The sequence below is a fragment of the Pungitius pungitius genome, chromosome 1, assembly GCF_949316345.1.
Source record: "Pungitius pungitius chromosome 1, fPunPun2.1, whole genome shotgun sequence".
In the NCBI taxonomy this organism is placed as follows: domain Eukaryota; kingdom Metazoa; phylum Chordata; class Actinopteri; order Perciformes; family Gasterosteidae; genus Pungitius; species Pungitius pungitius.
The window spans coordinates 9,197,766-9,210,797 of record NC_084900.1 but is presented as its reverse complement, the minus strand read 5'-3'; the positions used below and the strand labels follow the sequence as shown (position 1 = coordinate 9,210,797).

Genomic DNA, 13,032 nt, shown 5'->3' with positions numbered 1-13,032 from the left:
AATCAATCTGGAGTTTAATGGGAAGCCTTTGACAACACCTGAAGCACCTCAAGGAGCCAAGTGAGCCTCTGTGTGGGAGCTGCTGGCTAGATGGCTTTTCCTCGTGCTGTGACTGGATTTCCCAGCATACTCCTGCCCCGGCTGTCAGTTTCTTGGAAATGAGCAGGAACTTAAAAAGATAACAAATACTCCTCCAGTGCACACGGTTTGAATCCTCAAGTGGCTTTTCGGTCCACTTGGGGACCATACCTCCAGCTCAGGGCTCGACTTGTTCCAACTAGTTATCAGGGGGGGGGGGGGGGGGGGGGAATCTGGGGTCCATTTGTTTTCCACTGAATATCACTTAATAATGCAATTCGGCTTCGTTGCACTTTGTGTTTGCCAGTGACTATGGAGGCGGGGCAGTTAATGTCCAAAACTCTTCCACCGAGAATAAACCTGCATAAGGAGAGGGAGAGAGAGAGAGAGAGAAGGAGAGAGTGGAAGAGGGGAGGGAGAGAGGGAGGGAGAGCGCCTTTTCAACGGGGACAGAAGGGAAAGAGTCTCCGTTTCAATGGAATATAAACTGCGCATTTCTTTGCGGACTGCCTGCTCGGATCGCGATGGATCGGTCCTCTCCAGGAAATGGACATCAGTTGTGTGTGTGTGTGTGTGTGTGTGTGTGTTTTGGTGGGATGATTAGGGAAAACGTGACCATTGCTTCCCCCTCCCATGCCTTTGGAGGTTACAGGAGCTGGCGGTGTTTTTTCTTTTTGGTATCAGATGTTCTTCAGAGGTGGAAACGAGCTTTGCAATCATTTGGGAGAGGCGATATGACTGTGCAGAGATGCGGGATCAGTGATGAGTCCACCCGTCATGTCTTTGCCCACGGGCGGACACATCAACATTTCCTCGGCCGGGGCTGTGATCGATCTGTACGGGGCTCCCCGTGTCGACATTTGCGCCTAAACGCGTTATGGATGTTGAATAGGATTTCTTTTTTTTTTAGGGGGGAGAGGGTTTTTAGGGGGCTGCGTCATCCGCGGCTGGGAGGAAAAAAAGATGGTCTGCTTTGCAGATTTTCTTCTATTACACTGCTTTCCACAGCGAAGGGTCAAGCCGGTAACGTTACGGCACACTGTGGATTGCGCATAGAAAGGTAAGCCTATAACGTATATGACACTAATCGGGCACACACGCTGGCATGTGAGGCTGTAAAGGCGGTGTTACCTAATTGCAACTGGGGAACCACTGAGACTCCATTGAAAACAACCCGAACTACAGTATCCTCACCATGTAATAAATCCTAAAGGAAGCGATCTGCATGCAATACAAGATGATGTGGATCACCGTGGAGGCAATCATTAGTATTATTAAGTCTATTAAACTTATGCTTTTGCAGAGCATAGACATCATGCATTTACATGAAAACAGGAGGTGGCCGTCTTTTAAATGTGCTCATTTGACGGTGTTATATAAGCACGTCTACAATGTAATGAGTACACTGTGAACTTTACGCACAATAGCGCCGATAAGTTGAGACATTGCAGCAGTTATTGCTGCGTGGCTTGACAGCTGTTTTGCCCCAAATCATATTTCAAGTGTTAGTGATGTCACGTTTTTACCGTAAGGAAGGCATAGTTTTCGAGCAGGTAGGTCAGGAGTTGGCAATGGCGCAATCGCCGCTCGTACATCACGGTTATTTTATTTATTTTTTTTAATGTAAACTGTAATGGGTCGCGTACGTGGGTGTGATGTATAACGTGTGGCTGCGATATCTCGCTGGCCGGGGGCAGAGGATTGGCCTTAAAGGAATTTTAAAAAGATGGGCTCTGGGGTTGGCGGAAGGGGTGTCGCATTTTCTTTCCGAAATGTCATGTGGTGAAGTTGTGGCGGGTTCTCGACTATTTCCAGGAAGAGGGTTTGAATTTTTCTTCACGAGAATGTGTGTGCGTGGTGTGTCGTCTCCACCCCTCTCTTTGCTGCCACCGGAGCACTTTGGACATGCTGCCACTGGACGGCGATCCAGGACCGCGAGTCGATTAGACCACTTCTAGGAGTGTATGGGATCAGATGTGCCAAAGATACACGAGGGTGAAAGAACGGAGTTAATTCAAACATCGCCAAGGCCAAAGTACTTTTTAATGTAGCCAAATGGATATCCTGCAGAAATGTATGTATTTTCTCTGGTTCACTTTTAATTTAGGCAGCACGATACACACTCCTAGCCAGCAGGTGGCAGTAATCCGAAACTTCCGTGTTTGTCAGCCGCTTGGAAAGGGATTAAGTTTTCCTCACATGCACGTCATGGGCATGGTGCGCCTTTACGCTGGTGGTGGAGCATGCATTTTAAATATCCGGGTTTATGTGTCACACTATGAACGTTTTGGATATTTGAATGAAATTTGAATGAATCAATACTGACCATCTTTCTAATGTGGTCCTTGATTTTGCACGATTTTAAATTAGTGTTAAATGTTTGTGGGTCCACATGTCCACATTAAAAAGTGAAAAGATTTAACTTGATGAATTGAAATGAATCCGTTCGGTGGTTTGAGTGTGCCGTGGATGTCCCACAATGCAGCGTGACTCAGGAGCGCAATGCACAGCTGCAAATAGTTTACACTAAGTGTAGACCGTTCCGGGAAGGAGAAGCAAAACATGTTACGTTAGCTTTATTATGTTTGCAGGTAGTGCAAAAGTTGGGTGTTGAGCTACTGTAACGGCACACATTTGAGTGCAGGCTACAAAGCAGGGCCTCTGCCCAGGTACGTGCCATTCCGCTGTTACACAGACACAACGTGCGCGAGCTAGCGAAGCCCGTCAATACACGTTGTGTTGTTTGCGCATTTTAAACAATTTAGCCCACGAGCTCTGTGTGGCAGGTTGATTTAAACTTAAATTAACAATTGTGTATGAAAAATTAAAGTTCACTTGATTATGAATGTAACGATATACCCTCCTCGGCCCGACCGGAACTGAATCAATAAAAACGTGACGTATTGGTCGAGGCAGTTCGGTGTGGCTTGATCTCAGTAAATGTAACTATATTAAAACTACACACTACCATGAAATGTGACTCTTATAATGGGTGAATATCACATTTTCGCGCTTTTCCTCTGTAGGCCGCCTCTATTCTGTAAGGTAAATTGTTCCTCTCAAACGAAAATAGTCAATAAAACAATACACCTGTTTACCTAAAGGTACCCAATGGCCATTTGCATGGTTGGCTGAGCCTTTGAGATGTATTGTGTATAAGCTTTACAGGCATACAACGACGTACAGTAATACAGTAATTTGATGTGCATATCCCCTTTTTAAACATTCAAACATCTCAGGGACAACTAGTTAAGTTGCGTACCCTTTTTCCCTTTGCTGGATGGGGAGCATCTCCACTGTGAAATCACCTGTTTTTCCCGCCTGCTGCTCTTCTACCACTGAAAGACATTTCATTCAGATGAGAAGTTTCATGGTGGGGGCAATGACATGTCAACACTGACATGTATGCACCAGTATTCAAAGCTTTAGAAATTGTACATATTGCAAGACTGCCAATTCGCCCCTAGATGGCGACATTCTTGCAGTCCAGCCCAAATCTGAGCGTGACCTTGGTGAACAGCTGCTAATTTCTCACAGTGAAGGGATGGATAGAAGGCTGTGTTCTCTCTCCATGCCAGCTATACGTACATAATATCTCCCTGCCTTTTCACCAAAATGGCCATCGAGCTTACAGTGAACGCCGTGCTCTGTTTATTTTCCATATTGATGAGTAATCATGTCAGTAATCATTATGTTGAACCTGATTGCTTTTTTTTTGATGTTCAACAATGTCAATACATAAATTGCTTTGTCATTGGCAGAGAAGGAGTGAGGACAATGGCAAAGCGTCGTTGGGGTTTGCTTGAAGAACTCCCGGCCCCCGACTGAAGCCATGAGTGAAATGAACCTTCTGATTGGCGCAGCGTCTAAACTGCCATTGCCACTTTTCAAGAAGGACTGCATACTCTGGAAATGATGGCATTATTTACAGATGGTATGACTGGATTTAAAAAAATTATTTCATTAAGCTTTACCCAAGTGAATTATCTACTTAATAAACAATTCTCGCCAGATTGATTTCATAGAATTTTAGTCAGAAATGTCTTATTTCTTCTATTACTTAGTCAACGGAACAATTGAATAATATTTAAAGGTATTTTCCCACAGCTACACTGATAACTGATGGCAAAGAACAGCAGACTAATTGGACGGATCCAGATCAGAACCCTTGTTCACTTGCTGTGTTTTTCTGTAGGGGAGCCATCTGCATCTCGCTTCAAGCACCCAGCTTTCCAGGTAAGACTTTCCACCCTTAATCCAGAATTATACCTGCTTGCAGTCACACTAGGGATGTGCGTGACATCCTGGTTTATTCATTTTGGGAGGTCGGTCATTCCTGTTTTGTCTGTCCAGCAGATATTTTTGCCTGAATGTCTTTCAGAACAATAAAATGTTTGACTAGCTCAAATGTTAGCAATGGAAACAGAAAATGGATTTAATATGTTTATGTACAATCTCTGTTACTGTGTAGTTCATTCTCCAAATTTAGAGGCATTTCCATTTCCACCGATTTTGCACTGTTTGAGGTTATAGTCATTGATTATTTTTACCATATGTGATTGGAGCCGGTTTGAGTCCAAAAGTTTGTTTTATTCAGGGCAGTTGTTGAGAATAAACTAATTCATACCCAAAGCCACACCAAAATATTTCTTCTGTTGTCTATTGGTGCTGGGTTTCTACCTTCCACTCTGCTTTAGGGCCACCTGTTGTATTGGTGTCAATCGGTCCTCTAAAGGCGCTAATAGTTCCAATAGCCATAACTTGTGTAGCTCAGGTCTGTCTCTGTTTCCAAAGAGGAGTTACCGTTTTCAACACTGCCACTAAACCCATTGGGACTGGACACACACACACACACACACACACACACACACACACACACACACACACACACACACACACACACACACACACACACACACACACACACACACACACACACACACACACAGGCCCACTTCAGCTGCATCCTTTCAAAACCCTTATTTAAGCTTATACACACCTAACCTAACACCAGCTCGGTTTCATTTTCACACACAGTTCTCAAACATTCATGACACACATGTCAAACACCACAACGTCTTTCTCACTCACTGTTTTGATGTGCGCCCAGCCCCCCAACACACACACACACACACACACACACACAATCTCTCTCTCCCTAATGCTGCCGTCTCCCAGGATCCCACCGAGCCTCACACCTGGGGTTTTCCATCACTTAGCCTGCTCAGCTTTATTACACATTTGCAGCTGGCCATGTATTGGATCCATTACACACATAAATGCACATGCACATAAAACATTGGATCCTGCTTAAGGCTGGGTAGAAACCTTCCATTATGACTGCAGATGGACACACAGACACACACATATAACCCACAGTCTGTCTGCAGGCGTGTCTGTAGGAAATATGACACTGAGCAGTAAGACGGAGGGAGAGAGGGATGCAAGTAGTATTTGCAAATCTGATAACAATACTCCTCCAATGCACACGGGTTGATTCCTCAAGTGACTTTTTTTTTTTTTGCAAATCTGCAACTTTTTCTCCACTACTATTCATGGTCCTACAATGCAGATACAGTGAAGGCATGATACAACAAGGAGCCTTGTTTTGCATACGGCAGTTGGTACATATTCAAATTCAGTCCATTGATCATGTTGTTGTTTTTTAATGTAGTCTCTTACCCTTGCTAGATCCGTGTCTCTTAAACCAACGGCATGTGGTCATTTGTTTAGTGAATGTCACACGTTATCTGGAACACTGACTCATCTTGAGCGAGTACGCTGAATGACATCGTCTAGTGAAGCCATAACTGTGGGCGCTGGCATCAATCAACGAAACAGCGCCGTCAATCAGCTCACATCTGTCTCCGAGACATGCAGGTGTGCACGCTCTAGGCATTGCTGTGTCCTGGTGGAAATATGTGCAATATGTTGCTTCTATAATGAGCCTTGAACGGGAGTCCGATTAACAGCCTGGGAGTGTGACATTCCCTCTTGTCTTGTTACGATTCCATAAAATGTACTTTAATACTCCTAATAAATCTAAGGCCGTGATGATGTCACCGTGCGTGAATTGCAGAGCTTGGCAGCACCCTTTACACCAGAGTTTAGATATCGGCTGGTTGTAAGTGAATTCATTCCATATGCTGCATCTGGGACTAGTTTTCTTGGACCGTTTGTTTGGACAGGGATCTTGTTTAAGACTTAGTAGATGAGTGACATATGTTCAGCTGGAAAACTTTGTTTTGCAGAGCAGCAGCACTCCATAGACAACAATAAGTACACTGTACTGTAGATGTTGATTAAGGGGAGCAACCTAAACATTTAGTCTCAAAACGGGGATGATACAGAAACACCCAAATTAAATTATTTTCTAAAAATATCATGTGATACAACATGACCATTGCTGTTGACTCTGTCATCTTCTATAGAAGCAGGTGACTGTTTGCGATTGTTCATGACTAGGCGCAGGACAGGACATTTGGATTTGGCATCTGCTTATCCCATCTGCTTTGCTACATCTTTCGCCTTCTTTTCTTTCTTCTGAATGCTCCAATCCATGTGCCAGACACCCTGTGGAGGCACCACAGAAAAGGATTCATGCTCACAAACCATTCAGTGGCGTTTTAGCACTTCTAACAATATGTTAGTTATTTATCTCATCTCATTTCGATTTTCAATTTGTCACAGCAGTGATAGAAAAGTGTAGCTATTTAGTTATCATCTGCTGCTGTTCCCCAGATGTTGAATACAATCAAGTGTGAAATCTTTTGAGACCTTGAGAATGAAGGGCAAGAGCTAAAAAGTGCTTTTGCTTCAAATGAGAACAGATTTGAAGGAGGAGAGAGAGAGAGAGAGAGAGAGAGAGAGAGAGAGAGAGAGAGAGAGAGAGAGAGAGAGAGAGAGAGAGAGAGAGAGAGAGAGAGAGAGAGAGAGAGAGAGAGAGAGAGAGAGAGAGAGAGAGAGAGAGAGAGAGAGAGAGAGAGAGAGAGAGAGAGAGAGAGAGAGAGAGAGGTGACTCAGGATGCCCGGGGGGGACGAAGGCAGGAAGCAGTGGGTGAGGACTTAGGACTAGGACAGGAAGCAGAGGGAGGGAGAGAAACTCCTCTTCACCGTCCGCCTCTTCTGTCATCATCAGCGATTTCACTGAGGGAGGAGTAGCGTAGGGAGGGAAGAAGAAGAGGTGGAGCTGACATCATCCGCCTCCTGGAGGTCTGTTATGGCCCATTGTCCATTAACTCTTTAGCTGTCCGGTGTCTGCTCTCAAAAGGCTTCTAACACATTTAAACAAAAGCTGAGAAAATCTCATTCAAGAAATGCTGATTCCACGTAAAGTGACAGTGAATAAGAGAACAGAAATGGCAGGAGCGAAGGAAGTGAAGCTCAATATAGGACGGAAAAGTGTGCAGGAAGAGAGCTGCTCTTCCTATGTGGTTATGTAACTTTCCTGCAAAGAGAGGTCTCTCTCACTCTCTCTCTCTCTCTCTGTGTGTGTGTGTGTGTGTGTGTGTGTGTGTGTGTGTGTGTGTGTGTGTGTGTGTGTGTGTGTGTGTGTGTGTGTGTGTGTGTGTGAGAGAGTTTTTCAGAGGAAGATACCCCATGCCTCCTGTCCTCTGCTGCACTTGTTATGAAACAGTCACATGCCTCTGTTGGAATGCTGTGTATTTGTGTGTATGTTTTGTACAGTGTGTGCTTGTGCTTCGGTTCTTCCGCCTGTGTGTGTGTGTGTGTTAATAGTGTAGCTATGTTTATACTTGGACGTCCATGAAGGGATTCAGTGTTGACGTGTGCACTTGTGTCTCTGGGCCCCACGGTGGTTTGGAGTAAGTTAGGAGAGGTCAGATGGTGTAAGATTAGTGCGAGTCTGTGGTAGTTTAAGTTGAGGAAATGTGGTGTGTGCGGGTGACGTCTAAGGGGTGCTTTTGTATTAAAGAAATCTGTAGAATGTTGGCAGTGATCTTGCTTTTTAATGCTAGCCCCCAGAGTTTGCCAGACATCGCATTCACATTTGGATTCTGAGGAAGAGGAAACCGTTTAATGAAATTCATAGTAGTGTAGAGTTATTTGGCCCATTTTGTACACAAATAAACATGAGAAAAACTAGAGACTTACAAACTGCACCTTAAAGATCACACAAACTATTGCGTATCTATTGGTGTTGTTTACAGATAAACACTCACACAGTGACCATCTTTGATATCACTTGAAACAATTGTCCCGTGTAGTAGGGAAACTAGTATTCTATTGCCCAATAGCCTTGTCCCCATTTATTTTCCGGCAGGTTTTAGAAACCTAAATCGACAATTAAAACCTCCTTGTTGTGTTATAAGAAGAAAAATGCCGTTGTAGTAGTCGCTGATGCTCAATCGGAGCACCAGACGTCAACACTATTTGCCTAATAAAAGAGGCTGCTAAAACGCTTACACAGGCTTTGGTAGATAGTGGATGTGCATTTCCCAAACTAAATCCCTTTCTTGAACAAATCCTCTGCCCCCCCCCCCCCCCCTCAAAGTGGAGACAAAAAAAATCTGCAGCTATTGGCTGTCTTATGTTGTGCCCTCTCACCCTTGCACCCCCCACTCCACCCCTCCCACCATTGCTCCCCACTTTCTGCCCCAGCTCCTGTTCTGGCTTTCTGACTCTCAGGTTTCTCCCCACCCCCCAGCTCTCCAAAACCCCCCCTGGCCCCCCTTTGACCCCTTTTTACCCCCCCCTATCCCTTCCCTCCCCTCACCCTCCCTCCCCAGGGCAAGCCTACAACTCGCAACCCTTTGTGCCTTCTACCCCCTCCCTCCCTCCTCCACCACTGCCTTTGTGTGTGAGAGGCCAGCAAAGGGAGAGAGAGGAGGGAGGCTGCAGAGGAAGAAAAAAGTGAGGGATCCTAAAGATCAGATGTGAATCCCGAGCTTGAAGCCTTTCATTTGGACAACTCTTACTTGACTTGTGGATTTGCACATTGAGTGAATTTACCTCGCTGGTGTCAAGCTCCTTTTGTTCCCCTTTCATAAACACAGAAATACAGTAGCTACGGTAATGCACCTTCATGGTTTTGTCATAGGTTGTCCGTGGAGGCCGTATAGAGCATTACAGATACAGTGAAGTTGTGCACATGTCCTGACTTTGTTAGTAGAACTAACTCACCGCTAATTTAAAAGGCTTAGTGAAAAAGAAGTTGGTTAATTCTGCCTGAGCAGCTGCTTTTAAAGTGATCTCCCTTCCCTCTGTAAACATTTTTGCCAGACTTCAAAAAATACCTGAGATCAAGTGAGACATGAGTTATCAGCTATTCCAAAAAAACTGATACAAAGCACAACTTCTCCATTTGTTACTGGTCATTGATTTGAAGTTTTTAAACGGGGCAATCATATGGCCGAGGGCTTTAAAGTCCGTGTGTCCATAGTTTACCAGACACTCAAGGAGTCAGACTCATTCACTTACTGATCCTCCCTCAGCTTTGGTAAACAACACACACACGCACACACACAAATCATGTCAACGCATGTGTAATGTGTGTGAGTATAGAGTGCGACACAACGGAGCTAGAAGCTGGTGTGGAAACGTACAAATGGATGTGTCCATTCGCCTGTCTCGATGTGTGTACATGTACTTCACATTTACCCCACAAACCCCTGCAGCACATCTTGTGTATTTTTAAAAGCCGGGAAACCGAAAAGATAAGTCACAGTGGTGCATTTGCATGCGCATGTGCATGCTTATCTGTGTGCATGTATGTGTGAAATCCTCTCGCAAGGAGCGCTCCGTAGGAGAGGATATTCCTGGAAAGCCAGCTGCCATCCTGTTACCACAGTTAACTCGATTAGAGCAGCTTCTGCCAGCGAGCCTGCTGTTCTGAGAGCTGCATCACGCACACACGCCCATTGGAAAGAACCCCGGATAAATTCCATTGATTTTTCCAACTTTTCGTTACCATCACACTCATCATTCACACGTATCTAGGCAAGCTCACCGCGACAGTGTTTAAGAGAATAAACACACGTTCAGTGTTAACATTTCAGGAGCACTCACTAAAAACGTGACTCCCGCCTTAAGGGAGGTATGGCTTGTCGACCTTTAACAACATTGGGATGTTTAACAACACTGTGGCATTCTAATATGCACTTTTTCAAACCGTTAATTGCTACGGCACTTGCTACTTTTACCAATTAACCGTAGCAAAGAAGAAATGTCAATTACATGGCGAGCCATTCATGTTAGGTGCTGACCTTTCCCAGTGATCATGCTAATCATTGATCACTTAGATAAACAAAGGGCGCCATAGGAGCCTGTTTTTGTGACTCGTGTAGCCTTCCTATGGACGATAATTATAATTAAGCCCTGAGGTAATTGGCTAACTAATTGCTGTTGGTGGGATACATACATCGCCTATTATCAAACCCGATGGGAAGCGCTGCTATTACTTTTAATTACCTGCTACCAGTTTGACAGCTGACCCAGAATGCTGTTCTGGGAGCTGCTCGCTATGTTTTGCTTTGTGGGAGGCAACAGTGATACTGGATGTCAACCTCTGGTTTGGTCATTGGCACAGTGGCCCAGATGAATCGCTTCTGTAGTTACACACTGACGTTCTGACAAACCCATACATGCTGTTGGGTGAACAGCCATGCTGGCTTTTTATGCAGCGAGCCTATTCATCATGTGTCTGTTTGTAGAGGAACGGCTATTCATTGTTCCTCCTGCGGCTTATTCTGTCTCACACGTCTCTCTTCAACTCCCAATACTCCTCTTGTCTTTGTCTTTCTGCCCTCCCTCTATCTCTTTCTCCATGTCTTTATATCATTAATACTCTGTATCCTTCTCTCACACCCTTTACACTGAGAGAACAAAGAGGACATGGCTAGGTACCTTGTCGCTAAGCCTGCCTGTTTGAAATGTATGAAGTGCCATGTTAAGGATTCATCTTATGAATCTAGTTTCTCCACCGACACAGGAATCCTTTGAACAGTTATTAGTGTCTTTTGGATTATTGTAATCATGAACAGACACTTCTTATGTAGACTGCTATAGCTATTCAGTTAATAATAAGCTTTTATTATAACGCTTCATAATTCTAAGAATGGGGACACAGTCAAAAGTTTAGACACACCCTCTCATTAAATGTTTTGTCTTTTTCTACATTGGCGATTAATATTGAAGACATCAAAGCTATGAGGGAACTATTTTAGATTCTTCGAAGTAGCCACCCTTTGCTTTGATGACAGGTGGGGCGTGATTGTGGAGGCCAGGTCATCTGGTGCAGCGCAGTCACTCTCCTTCTTGGTCCTTAGCCCGGAGGTGTGTTTGCGTTCATTCTCCTGTTGAAATACAAATGCTGTGGTGTGCATACCAACATTTCAGCAATGTGAGCCAAACCTACCACTAAAGGGCTAAATATTAGATTTTGTAAAAAGCACTTCCAAGGCAACTTATAATGCAATGCTGAAATATCCTATGACATCATTTTACATCAAATTGCATTACCTGTGACATACAGGTAAAACTTGAAAAATTAGAATATTGTGCAAAAGCTCATTACTTTCAGTAATTCAACTTAAAAGGTGAAACTAATGTATTATATAGACTCATTACATGCAAAGTAAGATATTTCAAGCCTTTGATATAATTTTGATGATTATGGCTATAAATAAATGTACAATTATTAGTATTACAAAATGTTTATGTGTCACAAGCTGTTGTGGGTTATTCATTGTTGTTATAAAGTTATAACCATGACTCACTCTCGACACACTTAAGACAACTAGCACCGACCGCCGGGCGCTCTGTGATGACGTGTAAAAGTAAAACTTCAGTTGTTATGGTGTAACACCGGTATGAATGGTATGTGAGAAGTTCATACTGTAAACAGATCTTATGCTGGTACACCGTTTGATTAGATTAGATTAGGGCTGAGCTGTATGTTCAAAACTACAAGCCACAGTATTTTGTATGGCCCAAGTCACAGTCGCTACTGGCCAGCAGGTTAGCTTGTTAGCTGTTGTGCTGCTAGTGTTGCCACCAGAGGCAATGCCAGCAGCACAACAATCTTTGCAATACATTTTTTTCTGTTCTTTGTTCGGATTTTCAAAACAAAACAAACTCCACACAGCTCCTTGTTGTGTCCGTGTCATTTTGTTGTTATAAACATGACTCAATCTCAATACACGTGAGACAACTCGCTTTGGCTGCTGCGCCCCAGCGGTGAGCGATGTACAAAACCTTTTTCTACCTGCCGAAGAACGACAACAGTTAGGTCTATTCACCGGTATGACGGCGTGTGAAAAATGCAAAGCGTAAGGACATTTGATACCGATATCCCGGTTGAACCCTATGTGGATGTAGCCGGGTCGGGGAGGGGGACAGGGCGTGAGCGTCAGAGGGTCATGGGTTAATGGGTAGCTTGGTTAAACAAGCGGAATGTCCTCTTGTATTCTATTATAATATTCTATTATTCTATTTTTCTTTGAGTGTTTAAATAATGGTAGAAATGGAAAAATAACCGATATAAAAGAAAAGTAATAGGCAATCTGCCAGAACAGTTTTTACATAAAAATGACATGAGTTCCTTTTTAAAAATGGCACCAACATAATAATTGCCACTGTACATGTGTGAAAGGAAACTCTGTTCGACGCTTCCCCTTTCAACCATGAGAGGGAAGAACGACTAAGAAGGATGGTTGACTTTAATGATGCATACCGGCAGATGGAGAAATCGTGAGGTGTGACAGTGTGTTTCTTTTCCTCATTATGAGTGTCGGTGAGCACTGATCAAAGCATCTCCTGGTGTGTCTGTGTAGGATGAACTCCAGATCTCTTGTGTTCTTCACTCTGCATCACTTTGGTATGAGCACTTAAACATTCACAGGTGTGGATATGCAACAGAGTAAGCTGGGTTGGCTTGTCTGCCATTGGATGATCAACTTTGCACTGTATATACAGTCTGGTGTGTGTGTGTGTGTG

The 13,032-nt window shown here is 43.9% G+C and overlaps 1 protein-coding gene across 1 annotated transcript in view; it reads left to right on the top strand.

The window, feature by feature from the left end:
- The first annotated feature begins 471 nt into the window (after positions 1-471).
- The window catches only part of kdm6ba (lysine (K)-specific demethylase 6B, a), a 76,375-nt gene continuing 63,814 nt past the window's right edge, over positions 472-13,032 (top strand). The window contains exons 1-3 of the mRNA XM_037480570.2: positions 472-1,138; positions 3,840-4,012; positions 4,274-4,314. The gene's annotated coding sequence lies outside the window, so the exon portion shown is untranslated. The remainder of the gene's footprint in view (positions 1,139-3,839; positions 4,013-4,273; positions 4,315-13,032) is intronic.